The sequence below is a fragment of the Chionomys nivalis genome, chromosome 22 (assembly GCF_950005125.1).
Source record: "Chionomys nivalis chromosome 22, mChiNiv1.1, whole genome shotgun sequence".
NCBI lineage: Eukaryota > Metazoa > Chordata > Mammalia > Rodentia > Cricetidae > Chionomys > Chionomys nivalis.
In genome coordinates this window covers 54,069,569-54,085,867 of record NC_080107.1, presented here as the reverse complement: position 1 = coordinate 54,085,867, position 16,299 = coordinate 54,069,569, and the positions used below count along the sequence as shown (strand labels likewise).

Below are 16,299 nucleotides of genomic sequence, written 5' to 3'. Positions count from 1 at the left end.
TAGAAGAAAAAAAAGTAAACTCACCCAAGAGAACTAGAGGACAAGCTAATAATCAAATTGAGAGCTGAAATCAACAAAATAGAAACAAAGAAAACAATGCAAAGAATCAATGAGACAAAGAGTTGGTTCTTCGAGAAAAATCAACAAAATAGACAAACCTTTATCCAAACTAACCAAACAGCAGAGAGAGAATATCCAAATTAACAAAAACAGAAATGAAACGGGGGACATAACAACAGACTCGGTGCAAATACTGAAAATCATCAGGTCATATTTCAAAAACCTTTACTCCACAAAACTAGAAAGCTTAAAGGAAATGGACAACTTTCTGGATAAATATCCCTTACTCAAATTAAATCAAGACCAGAATAGCAAATTAAACAGACCTACAACTGCTGAAGAAATAGAAACAGTCATCAAAAGTCTCCCAACCAAAAAAAAAAGCCCAGGACCAGATGTTTTCAGCTCAGAATTCTACAAAACTTTCAAAGAATACCAATACTCCTCAAATTGTTCCACACAACAGAAACAGAAGGAACATTGTCAACCTCTTTTTATGAGGCTACAATTACCCTGATACCCAAACCACAGAAAGACATTACTGAGAAAGAGAATTACAGACTAATCTCACTCATGAACATTGATGCAAAAATACTAAATAAAATACTGGCAAATCGAATCCAAGAACACATCAGAACCATCATTCACCATGATCAAGTCGGCTTCATCCCAAGATGCAGGGATGGTTCAACATACAAAAAAATCTGTCAACATAATCCACCATTAAACTAACTGAAAAATAAAAACCACGCAGTCATCTCATTAGATGCCAAAAAAGCTTTCCACAAAATACAACATCCCTTCATGATAACGGTCTTGGGAGAGCAGGGATACAAGGAACATACCTAAACATAATAAAGGCAATTACAGCAAACCAACAGCCAACATCACACTAAATGGAAACAAACTCCCAGTGATTCCACTGAAATCAGGAACAAGACAAGGTTGTCCACTCTCCCAATATCAATTCAATACAGTTCTTGAGGCCTTAGCTAGAGCAATAAGACAACAAAAGGAAATCAAGGGGATACAAATCAGAAAAGGAGAAGTCAAACTCTCACTATTGGCTGATGATATGATAGTTTACATAAGCGATTCCAAAAATTCTACCAAGGAACTTCTACAACTCATAAACACTTTCAGTAATGTAGCAGGAAACAAGATTAACTCAAAAAAAAAAAAAATCGGTAGCCCTCCTGGACACAGATGATAAATGGGCTGAGAAAGAAATCAGAGAAACATCCCCCTTCACAATAGGCACAAATAGCATAAAATATCTCAGAGTAACTCTAACCAAACAAGTGGAAGACTTGTATGACAAGAACTTTAAATCTTTGAAGAAAGAAATTGAAGAAGACACCAGAAAGTGGAAAGATCTCCCACGCTCTTGGGTAGGTAGAATGGCAATCTTACCAAAAGCAATCTACAGATTCAGTGCAATGCCCAGCAAAATCCCAGCAAAATTCTTCAGACCTTGAAAGAACAGTACTCAACTTCATACGGAAAAGCAAAAAAACCCAGGATAGCTACAGCAATCCTGTACAATAAAAGAACTTCTGGAGGCATCACAATCCCTGACTTCAAACTCTACTACAGAGCTACAGTACTGAAAACAGCCTGATATTGGCATAAGAACAGACAGGGGGACCAATGGAACCGAATAGAAGACCCAGATATCAATCCACACAGATCTTCCAACACCTGATTTTTGACAAAGAACAAAAAAATATCAAATGGGGAAAAAAAGCATATTTAACAAGTGTTGCTGGCATGACTGGATATCAACATGTAGAAAATGGAAAATAGACCCATATCTATCACCATGCACAAAACTCAAGTCCAAATGGATCAAAGACCTCAACATAAAGCCAGCTACACTGAATCTTATAAAAGAGAAAGTGGGAAGTACACTTGAACACATTGGCACAGGAGACCACTTCCTAAATAGAACCCCAGTAGCATAAACACTGAGAGAAACAATCAATAAATGGGACCTCCTGAAACTGAAAAGTTTCTGTAAAGCAAAGGACACTGTCAATAAGACAAAACGACAGCCTACAGAATGGGAAAAGATCTTCACCAACCCCACATTAGACAGAGGTCTTGATCTCCAAATTATACAAAGAACTCAAGAAATTGGTCATCAAAAAGAACAAATAATCCAATAAAAAAAATGGAGTACAGACCTCAACAGAGGAATCTAAAATGGCTGAAAAGATACAGAAGAAAATGCTCAACATCCTTAGTCAACAGAGAAATGCAAATCAAAACAACTCTGAGATTCCATCTTACATCTATAACAATGGCCAAAATCATAAACTCTGATGACAACTTATGCTGGAGAGGTTGTAGGGTAAAGGGAACACTCGTGCATTGCTGGAAGGAATGCAAACTGGTACAGCCCCTTTGGTGATCTGTGTGGCGATTTCTCAGAAAATTAGGAAACAACCTTCCTCAAGCACCCAGTAATACCACTTTTGGGTATACACCCAAAGAATGCTCAATCGTGCCACAAGGACATGTGCTCAACCATGTTCATAGCAGCATTGTTTGTCATAGCCAGAACCTGGAAACAAACTAAATGCCCCTCGATTGAAGCATGGATAAGGAAAATGTAGTACATTTACACAATGGAGTACTACACAGGAGAAAAAAATAACGACATCTTGAATTTTGCAGGCAAATGGAGCTAGAAAGCATCATTTTGAGTGAGGTAACCTAGACCCAGAAAGACAATTTTCACATGTACTCACTCATATGTGGTTTTTAAACATAAAGCAAAGAAAACCCGCCTACAAATCACAATCCCAGAGAACCTAGAGAACAATTAGGACCATAAGCGTGACATACATGGATCTAATCTACATGGGAAGTAGAAAAAGACAAGATCTCCTGAGTAAACTGGGAGCATGAGGACCTTGGGAGAGGGCTGAAGGGGACGGGAGAGATAGGAAGGGGAGCAGAGAAATATGTAGAGCTCAATAAAAATAAAATTTAAAAAAAAACATATAAAGCTCAAAAGTACAGAAATCTAAAAGAATCTTATTCTGTTTGAATGCACTTAGAACAGAAACTAAATCCTCTGATATCTTCTGGCATGTTTTAAGTACAGGTTGTTATAAAAATGTTTCGACACCTAACACCCTAACTTCCCTTAATCAGGTTAGATGGCCTATTATTTCGCATTGTGATTATATATCCTAAGGGATTTTAAAAGTAGATATGGGGTCAGCACATAAGGCTCTGCCACCAAGCTGGAAAACCCTGAGTCCTATTCCCCACCCACACCTCTGTGTCTTCTGGCCTACACATGCACACAATGGTTAAAGGACACACATACATGGTCACAAGTATATAAATGAGTAAGTGTAATTTTTAAATAAAAAATTAAAAGAAATATAGACTATCATTCAAATATTTTAATTTGAATAAGCATCACCATGTTGACAAAGTAGTCAAGGTTACTAGTTGGAACTCTTATCATCTGACTTCAAAGAGGTTAAGACAGACACTACTTAAATATCTACAGACAGTAAGGGAGCAATAAAGAAGAGCTCAGATTTTATCATGCCATATATATGAACTGTTTTTACAGTTTGGAACAACTTACCAATATGCAGTGAAACAAGTTGAGCAACTGACCACTCAGGTTATTTAGCACAGGCTTCAAAATCAATTAGCTAGACTTGGAGTCTATCAATAGATTTAGAAAAGGCAAAGTTTGGGAAAAATTCAGTTTAATATGTTAATAAAGCACCTAAGTGGAAAACAGCACATTGGCAATAGGCTAGAAAAGCCCAGCATTCCAAGCTAAAGAAAAGTTGAGCGTTGAAAACCATGAGATCAGGGGCTATAGAAATGAGCTCATTACAATTATGAGCACTCCAAAGGACCCTGGTTCAATTCCGAAGCCTCTTCCTTCCTCTGCAGGCTCCTGCACACATGTGGTTCTAATACAAACACTTAGGAACACACACAAGTTTTTAAATCTTTTTTTTTTTTTTTGGTTTTTGTTTTTCGAGACAAGGCTTCTCTCTGTACTTTGGAGCCTGTCCTGGAACTCACTCTGTAGAACAGGCTGGCCTTGAACTCACAGAGATGCATTTGCCTCTGCTCCCCAAGTTCTGGGATTAAAGGTGTGCACCACCACCACCGCCCCGCTCAAATAAATCAGATAGGAGCACCAGAGGGGAAAAAGCACAGACCTCCATGAGGTGGTCAAACAGAAAAAGGTAGGAGCAAAAGATCAGGATGGTGGGAGGCCTGAGAAAAGGTCAAAGAGGACGGAAAAAAAAAACAGAAAATATTTCAAGAAAGCCAACAAAGGCATCCACCATGCTAAATGCTGCTACTGGGCAAAATAAAAATAAGCTTGGTGGGCTGGAGAGACAGCTCAGCAGTTAAATGTGCTTGCTACTCTTCCAGAGGCCGAGTCTGTTTCTCAGATCTTAACTTATATTGTACTTAATTTTTCCTTTAAAAATAGACATAATAATCAGGCATAGTGGTGCACATCTTTCATCCCAGAACTTGGAAAGCAGAGGCAGGAAAATCTCTGAGTTAAAGGAAAGCATGGTTTACATAGTGAATTTCAGGAAAGTCAGGACTACATGGTAAAATCCTGTCTTGAACAAAACGACAAAATAAAAACATTATGTGCTTCATATTTTTTTAATTTTTAGATTTTATTTCTACTTGCCTGAGTGTTTTGCCTACATGTATGTATGTTCCATATATGTACCCCCAGAGTTCACAAAAGGATACTGGATGCCCCTAGGACTGGAGTTACAGATGGTTGTTAACCACCATGTGGGTGGTGGGGACCAAACCTGAATCTCTCCCAGGAGAACAACAACTGCTCTTAACTGATGAGCTTCCTCACCATCAAAACAATTTTCTTATTTTCTTTCATCTCCATTCTAGTAGTAAACTAGAGAGTGTATTCCAATTTTAGACATGAAATCTGTAACAAATATAGCTGATTTTGTATAATTCCATGGTTATCTAAAAGCTAGCAGATAAAACACCATTTAAAAGCCATCATTATTAATCCATGATATCTACTCATCCATGCTAACTTTGACATCACAAGTTTATTCATAGTACACAAAAACAACTGACAATGCACACACCAAGGGTTACTATACTTATTCTCCCTGACTTGCTAACCTGTATAAAAATTACACCAACTTTCCCTCTAGCTCACTTGCTTTGCTAACTGAAACTTAGTTACCAGAGTTGTTTAAGATCTAACCAATATCTAGAGGCAGGCAGATCTCTAAGAGTTCAAGTCTAGCCTGGTCTACAGAGTGAGTTCAAGGATAGGCTCCAAAGCTACACAGTGAAACTTTGTTTCAAAAAACCAAATATATGTATCATTTTAAAGCCAGGCAATGGTGATGAACACCTTTAATCCCAGCACCACAGAGTGAGTTCCAGGGCAGCCAGGGTTGTTACACAGAGAAACCCTGTCTCGAAAAACCAAAAGAGAGGCCAGGCAGTGGTGGCGCTAGCCTTTAATCCCAGCACTCGGGAGAGGCAGAGGCAGGCGGATCTCTGTGACTTCGAGGCCAGCCTGGTCTACAAGAGCTAGTTCCAGGACAGGCACCAAAAACTTCAGAGAAACCCTGTCTCGAAAAATCCAAAAAAAAAAAAAAAAAGAAAAAGAAAAGAAAAACCAAAAGAGAGCTACCCAATATCTAAAACCTCAATAGGCTAAAATGTAGACAAAGCTGCACAAAAGCCAATGTCAGTGCAGTGATTGATGAGCTTCAAAATCCTTCAAACTACAAACACATCTTTGAATGAACCCTCTCTAGTGGGGAATGGTAGCACATGCTGGTCTGTAATGACAGCTTCTTGGGAAGCTGAAGTAGAAAATCAGGTTCTGCCAGATGGTGGTGGTATGTGCCTTTAAGCCCAGCACTGGGGAGGCAGTGGCAGGCAGATTTCTTGATTTCAAGACCAGCCTGGTTTACTAAAGGAGTTCCAGGACAGCCAGGACTGTTTCAGAGAAACCCTGTCTTGGAAAAAAAAGAGAGACAGATACAGAGTGAATGAATCCAGGATGGTTCCCAGATCCCACATGGTAGAAAGAGAGAAAAGATATTCACAAATTGTCCTCTGACCTCTACACACACACTGTGGTACAAGCACACACCACGAACACGCATAAAATGTAGTATGTTTTTTTAAACTAACTGCCACCATCTTAACTTTCAGGAACAAACCATTTACTATACAATTACAGCCTAACTAGATTAAAATATATATTTTTTTTAGTGAGCTAACTAAACATAACCAAAATCACAGCCTATGTTCTGTTTGGCTGGTTGGTTTTTGCTGCTGTTTTTGGTTTTTTCAAGACAGAGTTCCTCTGTGTAACCCCAGCTGTCCTGGAACTCACTCTGCAGACCAAACTGGCGTTGAACTCAAAGACCCACCTGCCTCTGCCTCCCAAGTGCTGGGATTAAAGGTGTGCACCACCACGACTACCGGAAAATTCTCACTTTTCAAATAGAAATGAACCATGAAGTCACATCACACAATGCTGTGATTTTATTACTTATATAATCAACTGCACACTTTCAAGTCATACTAAAATTAACTTGAGAATTTGTGTCATGTTAAAAGTTAGGAGAGGGCCGGGCGGTGGTGGCACACGCCTTTAATCCCAGCACTAGGGAGGCAGAGGCAGGTGGATCTCTGAGTTCAAGGCCAGCCTGGTCTACAAGAGCTAGTTCCAGGACAAGAACCAAAAGCTAAGGAGAAACCCTGTCTCGAAAATAAAAAGAGAACAGGCACCTTTAATCCCAGCACTGAGGAAGGCAGAGGCAGGCGGATCTGAGTTTGAGGCCTTCCTGGTCCACAGAGTAAGTTCCTGGACAGTCAGGTCTATACAGAGAAACTTTGTTTCGAAAAACAAGACAAAACAAAGTTAAGAGAACCTGAATAGCACATACATAAGATTTAGAGCTTCTTCCTTCATGCAGAAGCACACATGTAAAGAAAGTCTTTTGCAAGGCACTTCCTAAACACAGTGCACCTGAAGAACTTGTAGGACAATAAATTAATTCAAATTAGGGATGAAAGTGACCAGTCAGATCATTTGGTCAAGTCACTATTCAATGTAAAAACTAAAAACTAGATTAAAGAGTAAAAGGCTTCAGTCATAAATCATGTAATGATTATATCACCATTAATGTGACTTCATTAACTTGTTTCAAGTGACATATAAATTTAATTTATAACTCTAAATAAAGTTTCCTAAAAGCAAAGTATAAAGCTACCCATAGCTACCTGTCAGTTTTTTCAATAGCTAAAATCATTTTGAAAAGCCAATCTGGAGGCTCTTCATAACAAACGAACCAAGGACAATATTAAAAAGGCTTTAAATTTTTACAAATTGTTCCCCTTCAAGCAGAGCATACACTGTCCATCAATAAAACTGAAGCTGGAGAGATGGCTCAGAAAATAAGATCACATACATACTGCTCTTGCTCAAGTTCAGTTGCTAGCACCCACTCTGTGACAACTGCCTAAACTCCAGTTCCAGGGGACCCAATACCCTCCTTTGGCCTTTACAGGCAAGTGCACTTACATGCACAAACCTTACATGCACTCAGACACAGACAGATACAAACACACACACACACACACACACACAATTAAAAATAATAAAGAGAAATTTTTTTAAAAAAAAGGAAAAGCTCTGATTGGGCAGTGGTAGCCCACACCTTTAATCCCAGCACTCGGGAAATAGAGGCAGGCGGATGGTCTAGAGAATGCATTCCTCCATACCTAGTTGGAAACCTTGTCTCAAAAAAATAAATAAATAAAAAAATAAAAGAAAAAAGCTCTAAAGCTGGGTGTGGTAGTGCACATCTTTGATCACACAACTCAGGAGGCAGAGGCAAGTAAATTTCTGAAATCAAGGCCAATTTGGTAAACAGAGCAAGTTCCACAAGAGCCAGGGCTACATAGACAAAGTGTCTCAAAAAAGAAAAACCTCAGTAAGTTTTATGGCACTTGCAGAAGCAATATCTCTATTTTTCTGTTTTGAACACCGAGAATTAATTTCTGTAAAAAACATATGAAAGCATATATGTATTTCTCCTGATTGAAGAAGTACTGCTTATAGAAATCACGTTTAGAAATAACCTTGGGCTTACGCTAGAACTCAATGTCTACACAAGCTTCAGCTGTGACAGAAATAAGCAGATAATCAACTGGAGAGGTAATAGAAGTAAGTACACAGTAAAGCAACAATGACAAAATAAATTAAGAGATATCTGATGTGCACAGAATTCTCACCACCAAGTTTCTCATAACAAACTTATCTAATGGCAAAATATCTCTCTCTGAGACAAGGTCTCTCTACATGGCTCTGGCTGCCCTAATATTTGACCAATCTAAAAACCAAAGGGATAAAAGGAATAAAGAAACCTATCTCCACATTAACAAAAGGCTCATCTTCCTAAAAGACTTACTTTTATGTGACTTATATCCAAGTATTCAGGAAGCAAAGACAGATGGATCGCTATGAAACAGAGGCCAGGTCTATATATTGTATTCAAAGACAGCCAGGGCTACAAAGTGAGTCTTAAAGAAAAAAAAAAAGGACAAACTTGTTTCAATATAAATATCTCTATCTTGGAAGGTAGATAAGGAGTCAAGTTTCTGGAAGAGAAACAAAAGCAAAAAGGGATTAAGTGTCTTTTACAGCAAGTCATCAGTGAAGATAAAACCAGAATTCAATTATTTAGCTTGCAAAGTCTAAGTAACCTACCTTTCTTTAAAATACCTATAAATTATCAACAAGCTGTAGAATTTCACCCAATAATACATTTCAACAAAACACTATTTCAGAATTGAGTATTTTATTAAAGAAAATATTGCTTGCCTAAAAACTAATAAAATGAACAGGATGGACCTAAAACTTATTCAAATGGTGCAGGTGTACTGGCTTATGTCTGTAACCCAGCAGGCAGAAGGGTGTTTCTTGCATTTGAAGCCAGCCTGGGTTACACAGGAATTTCTATGAGTATCCTGGGCTACAAACAGAGTGAGTCACTATCTCAAAAATAAGAGGGGAGGGGAACTAATGGAAGAAGCAGTGAACATATTAAGAGAGAATTTTCAAAGGTTACTCTAGTTATCTTATAGCCTACTTTTCAAATCCCCTGCCAAGGAGCAATGAAGGGGCATATACACACCTTATATTCTATACACACAATAAATCTCAACAAACTCCAAGGGTTTTGATCAAAAGTATACTGAAATACATTTCCCTCCAAAATAAACAATGCATTCTGAACATTACTTTTTACTCCTTGCATAAACACTGCAAATATGGATTTTAAAAATCATTAATTTTTAACTATTTATAATTAGATTCAAACTACTTAAAAAAAATGGTGCTCTACTCCTGCCTTGCTATGTCTAGGCAAGATTCTCACTCAAACTGATGTCTGGAAAGTACAATGCCTACATGAAGACACTTCCCAAGTTGACAAAAGAAAACCAATCACCCCCAAAAAGTCCCTAAGTATCCAAAGCAGACCTTTTTTTTTTAATCATAGCAGTATGATACTATATGAAGGGCATAGAATAGTAATTCAAGTTACTTCTATAACAAGATAAAATCTACTTTTTAGAAAAATCTGGCAAGACAAAAATTTCAACTGTCAAAAGAGAATTCACTTCCCATGATTCTAGAAAACAATGCTTACTGTGGAACAGTCTCAAAGCAGTTTCTTAATTCTTCAAATCTCTCTCTCTGTCTCTGTCTGTCTCTCTCTCTCTCTCACACACACACACACAAAACTTCTAACACAACTACAGAACACTAAAAGTGACAAGACACTGAAATGTCTGTGCTCAAACTCCTAAAGGTTAATTCCTACATGTCTGACAAGGCGATGATGGCCTTATATACACCCAACTCCTCATTAAAACTAACATCACATATACCATATCAAAGCAAACCAAAAAAACAAGAATCAAAGCCTCAAGCTAAAGTTTACTTTACCTGGGGGGGAAAAAAGCTGACAATCCAACATCAGTTATTAATATTTTAAAGGTAAGAATCCAAAGGTTCCATTTATGCCACTTTTAGAAGCTAGATATACATTACTTTTGTCAGCCTGTAGTATGAGACTCAGGTATGACATCATCCAATATGTGAACACTGTCCCACTACCCAGAAAGCATCTGGGTACCTGTGACACTGAATACCAAGGTATTCCTTCCTCTCTCGGTGTTCTTGATGCTACCAGCCTCTGGGATCTGCTCTCTTGCACCTTCTCAAAGACATCTGCCATGTACCTGCTGCTCTCCCTCTTATTTTACATTCCTGGGTGTATTCCTCATGATGCTTGCTATCTGTCTACTCACAAGTCAACGAAGCAAATACACACCACATACCTCTCAACTTGAGAGCAGGCACTCAACTCTCCCTTACTCTTTCCCATTCACTGTTCTGGAACTAAAATTCAGGTTTCATCATCTTTGTGATCCCAAAAGAATGAACTTTAAGACATGGCACACAATTGAATGTCCTCTTTTCTTGTCAATGTCAGTCTAGGATCCACACCCTCTGTCTACTGTCCCAAATGTCTAGTCCCTCTAAGCCTCAAAGTAATCCTCTCTAGTTTTTTCCTCCCATTCAACTTCTGCACTCCACCCTTTATTAATCTCAGTGACCTAATAATTTTAGACCCTCTAATATCTTAAAACTGTAAATACTCCAACCTTTTCTCACACTTCAACTGAAATCTTCCAAACTCTTAGGTAAGCCATTGCTGAATGCTCTCTAACATGGGCATCCTACTTCCCTCAACACATCAATCCCTACAGCTGTCCCTCTCCAGTCAGACATGTATCTACATATTCCTACCACGCGTCCTTTCCTTCGGGATACATTCTCTATTCTTTCTTCCCCCTTTCTTCTCACTATCCCCTGCCTAGTCCCTTCCCTTTTCCCACTACATGGTACTCCAAACCTACCCCACCTTCTGATTTCCCTTCAAACACACCCCCTTCCATCTTCCTCCTCCCCAACTTCTCTCCACACCTCCTGCCCTGCGAATAATTCCTTCCATATGTCCCTATACCTCACCTACCACTCCATAAACATCCCCCTGCTTCCCTTCTACCTACAACAGCTCTCCATCCTGCCTCACACACATGTCCCTTCTGACGGTGCCCCCAACCTCAAGGTTCCTCTTCTGCTGTTGCCCACCAGTATTTCTCACACAAGCACCTTCCATTTCACTCACTTCTGCTGCCTTTTTACTGGTACACACACCTGCCTGGACACCACTTTCCATCCAATCACCTAAACTCCTTGCCCCCATTTCTCTCCGAAACCCCTCAAATTCAGTCTCTGCGCCAATCACCCCTCCCCCCATTAAGCCCATCCTCCTCTCCCCTGAGTACAGGACAAACACCTGCCTTTTTCCCCTAGCTTGTCAACCCCTTCCCGCATCCCTCCATTCCTCTGGGCCAGACATCCATCAAGGGAGCCCTGGGCACACACAGACTGTAGACAGGCAGGCAGGGAGGGAGGCAAGCAGGAAGGCAGGCAAAGAGAGAGACACAAACAGACACAGACAGAAAGACAGAGACATACACACCTCCTACCTGAATATCCTCATTTTCATCCGCCACTACTTGAGAGAACCCCCTCCCCAGACACTCCTTGTCCGCCACACTCCCTGCTATGGCCCCCTCCTCCGCCATTTCCCTTCAGGCTGTCCGGTGGCCTTCCTACTCTCAGCCTGGTTCCCTGCCCCTCACGCGCAACGTTAACCGGGACATCTGCTCCTTTTATTCCTGCCTAGAGGTGCCTATCGTCTACCTCCCTCCACTATTTCACTTGCGCCTGCCGCCCCGAATCTCCCTCCACACACATCTGAACCCCCAAACGGAACGTCCTCCTTCCCTCTCAAATCCAACCTATGCCCCCATAGGTCCCCCAGGCCTGCCCTTGAGGCCCTGGACACTATGGAGCCGGGTCCCTCAACCCTCTCTGCTCCCTAAACCTGCACACACCCTGTGCCCGCCCCCCAGCCTCTCCCCGGTTCCTGCCCGCAACGTCCTCCAGCACCTGCCCGGAGCCCTCCCACCTTCCCCGAGCTCGCGCCCCGCGCGCTGCCCACGCCCTCCGGAGGCTGAGGGCCGGGACTCGCGACCCCGACCCCGAAAGCAAGCAGGGCGGCCCGCAGTCCTGGCACGGACCGGCCAGGAAAGACAGTGGCGGCCACAATGCCCAAGCCGCAGGGCCGGGATTGCGCCGCGCTCCTCGCCTCAGCAGCCACCGCGGCTGCTAAGGACGCACAACAAACAATGCGGGGCCCGGGCCGGCTCCGCCAACCGCCTCAACCGCCGTCTCAACCACCGCCCGCCCGGGACGGCCCGCCGCGCAGGCGCCGGCCCCGTCGCAGCCTACCCGCGCCGCCGCGCTCCGCCCGCGTCCGTTCCCCTCTCCTGCTCCGCCGCCGCCGCCACCTCGTCCGCCCGCGTCTCCGGCTCCTCAGCTCAGCGGCGGCGGCTGCGGCGGCTGCTGCCCTGGTGGCGCTCGCGGATCCGAGATCGACTTCGGCGGCAGCGGCGGCCTCGGCGGCAGCGAACACGTGACGACGCCGAGCACGCCCATTGGCCGATCTGGGGGGCGGGCCCGCGGCTGCTGGGGAACGGAAAGCCCGCCCCCTCGCCCTCCGCGCGCCCCCTGCACGCGCGCTCTGCCGCACCTGAGAGCTCCGGCCAGCGCCCCCTCCGCCTGCGCAAACTGCGCACCTGGGAACGCGCAAAGGCGCTCAGGCCCGCGGCCGCTGCCTGCACCTGCGAGACCGCTTACGTAAACTGCGTCCCGCCCACCTCGCGGCGCCCGGCTCGTGCTGCGGCCGCACCTGATCCCCACTGCGCCCACGACGTAAGCACTGCTGAGCGGAGACCAGCTGCGTGAAAGAGCGAAAGGCGCGGAAACTCCGTAACTGCGGTATCCGAGAGCCGCTCCCGGACGCAATAGCGAGCTGGCCTTCTCAGGCTCCACGCCCCGGTTCTGGATGCTTCCTCAACCTCAGCTTCTAGGCAAACAGAGTAAGCGCCGCAAAATGCCTCCCCAGGTGGAGGAGGGTCAGACTGTACCCTGGCTGAGTAAAAGACTCCAATCCGTCCTGAACTCCTCTCCCACTTGCCGGGTGTATGACCTTGGCTAAATTACAGAACCATTCTGAGCCTCAGTTTTCACTTCACAGAAACCAAAACAGTAAATTCTGGATAAGATTCGTTGAGCAGATGGCATACAACAATAGATAGGAATTTTCCTGGCACATAGCAAGCTCTGAACAGAAATCAAAATCTCCTCACCTTTCTCTACCCTGTAACGGCCTGGGAAATCTGTTCCCTACTTAGGGTCGTGGCAGACTGGCTAAAACCCTACCAGCTTTGGTCCAGCAGTGGTAATGGATACAGACAACTATTGGCTGGCATCTTCTTGGTGGCTAGCATTCTGCCAGCCAGATCAGCTCCTACTATGATGTGCTGTGTGCCCTGTATGGTGCAGTGAGCTAGAATGCTCTAAAGAATGAACCTAAACAAATTCCTAGCAAGGACCCTGACCATTTAATGCAAGAAGTGGGGGACTGACTTCCCACACCAGTCCCCCTGGTGGTACTCTTCTTATCTTGCTACAGTACTAGACACGATCATTAACAGCTCTGGACTGGGAATGATGCTCAGTGATCGGACGTGCTTGCCAGACATGGACAGGATCCAAGGTTGCATCCACAGCACCACCAAAAAAATACAACCTCTGTGCTTTGTTCACAGAATGTGTTAATACTTAGTTGAAAAGTTTTGACAGTATGGCCTTCAACTCCGGGACGTACAAACTTACTTTTGCCCCTCCTTCAGGTCAACTTGATCCTTAGGTAACTACAAAACTGTCCTTTTCAAAGTATGCCTAGGTCTGTAACACCTCTGAGCATCTGAAGTCAGTGCAAGGCCCCAAATCACTATGTCTGATTGGCACCTTCTATCAGCTCAAAACACCCTCTCTGGAGCTCGTTGACTTCCCTGCTTGCACATCACCCTGTTCAACAATGCATTGGTTTGTCACTGAACTGTAGCTTAGTCTCTTCCCTGGATTGTAAGCACCTTGAAGAATCCCTCTGCCTGAGTGAGTTGGGGAAGACCACATGCACAGAAGCTGAGATCATTAAAGCTGGTGTTTGCAGTATAAAAGGAAGTCTGCCAAGGGAGAAGAGATGCTGCAGTGTAAAGATCCAGGTTCACTACACACTAGCTGTGTGACCTTGGCAAATCTAGGTCTTATGTGTCTAGGAATTATGTGTCAAATCACACATAATTCTGCATACCTAGGAGCGCTGTTACAGAAAGTCGATGAGATTGCATTTAAGGTATTCAGCCCTCAGAAATAAAAAACTTAGAAATTGTATTACTTTTTTTAAAAAAATAGGAAGAGTACATGGCATTAAGAAAGGATTTGATAGTATCTCTTATTTTTATTTTTGTTGGGCTTAACTTCAAACATTCATAAAAAAATGGATAAATGAGAGTTGGTGAGACAGCTCAGCAGGTAGAAATGTTTGCTGCCCAGCCTGACAAACCTGAGTTAAATCCCAGAATCCACATGGTATAAGGAAAGATCCCACAAGTTATCCTCTAACCTACTGCCACAGAAGTGCCGTGCCATATGTGCCTACAGTCATACATGACATCACAAAAATAAAAAATAAAAATGTAGAAAAGCAATCAGGGCAGTGGTGGCACATGCCTATAATCTCAGTCCTCAGAAGGCAGAGGCTGGAGTTAGTTCCAGGAAAGCCAGAACTGGACAGCCAGAGCTGTTAGACAGAGAATCCCTGCCTCTAAAACCAAAATAAATAAATAGCTTTGAAAAACAAGCAAATGATACAGTAAGGAGAGCATGAAAGTTCACATGTAAAAGACATTATCCTCTTTCCCTGACTTTACTTGCCCACTATGATCCTGACATTTCGAAGGCCAGTAAAGAAGGATCAGAAACTCAAAGATAGACTCTGCTACAGAGAGTTGTCAGCCATACTGGACTGTATAAAACTCCTCTTAAGAAACCAAAGATAAGGGGGGTGAAGTGTGGCTCACTGTAGAGTGCCTGCCTAGCTGCTTGCCTAGCAAGCCCAAAGTCTGGGGTCCCATCCCTAAAACTGCTTAAATCATGCCCGTAGTCCTAGCAAATGACAAGCAGAGGCAGAGGATCAGATTCCAATGTCATCCTTAGGTATAGAGCAAGGTCAAGAGACTGAAGACATAAGAACTGGGTCTTTGCCGGGCGATGGTGGCGCATGCCTTTAATCCCAGCACTCGGGAGGCAGAGGCAGGCGGATCTCTGTGAGTTCGAGACCAGCCTGGTCTACAAGAGCTAGTTCCAGGACAGGCTCAAAAACCACAGAAAAACCCTGTCTCGAAAAACCAAAAAAAAAAAAAAAAGAACTGGGTCTTTGCCATTGTTCTTATTCTTGCTCTTCTTTCGCTGATTTGGTTTTGTGTTTTCTAAGGAAATGAAGAAAAAGAAAATTACAAACAGCTCTTGTATTTATAATCTGTTTTTTAGATTTGCATAAAACATCAAAAATTTAATAAACATCGTTCATCCCTGGTTTTGCTTAGAAAATAGAATATGATATAAGAGCAGAGGACTTTACTTCCACATTGCTTGGAAATTTTAAGTATACATTTTTAAATTATGTTTATGTATATGACTATGTTTGGATATTTACACATGAGTGGAGGTGCCCATAGAGACCAGAAGTGTCAGATTCTTTGGAGCTGGATTCACAAGCAGCTGTGAACCACCCGATGTGGTTGCTGGAAACCAAGATCAGGTCCTCTGCAAGAGCAGCACCTGATCTTAAGCACTGAGCATCTCTCTAGCCCCCCGCTTTAAACTTTTAAGAATACAAACACACATGTAATTCTTTAACATTTTTAAATAATGTCTACACATCATAAAATCACGCATTTCAACCATAATTCTTTTTTTTTTTTTTTTTGGTTTTTCGAGACAGGGTTTCTCTGTGGTTTTGGAGCCTGTCCTGGAACTAGCTCTTGTAGACCAGGCTGGTCTCGAACTCACAGAGATCCGCCTGCCTCTGCCTCCCAAGTGCTGGGATTAAAGGCGTGCGCCACCACCGCCCGGCTCCATAATTCTTTATTATTACTATGAGGGTGACT

At 42.7% G+C, this 16,299-nt stretch overlaps 1 protein-coding gene across 4 annotated transcripts in view; it reads right to left on the bottom strand.

Moving 5' to 3' along the window:
• Nucleotides 1–12,672, bottom strand: part of Strbp (spermatid perinuclear RNA binding protein) — a 147,086-nt gene extending 134,414 nt beyond the window's left edge. For 3 of the 4 annotated variants that reach the window (XM_057755698.1, XM_057755695.1, XM_057755697.1), the window contains exon 1: nucleotides 12,512–12,672. The gene's annotated coding sequence lies outside the window, so the exon portion shown is untranslated. Of the gene's footprint in view, nucleotides 1–8,549; nucleotides 8,911–12,511 lie in introns of those variants that run through there. The other variant, XM_057755696.1, reaches the window with a different exon arrangement.
• Between the last annotated feature and the right edge of the window lie 3,627 nt (nucleotides 12,673–16,299).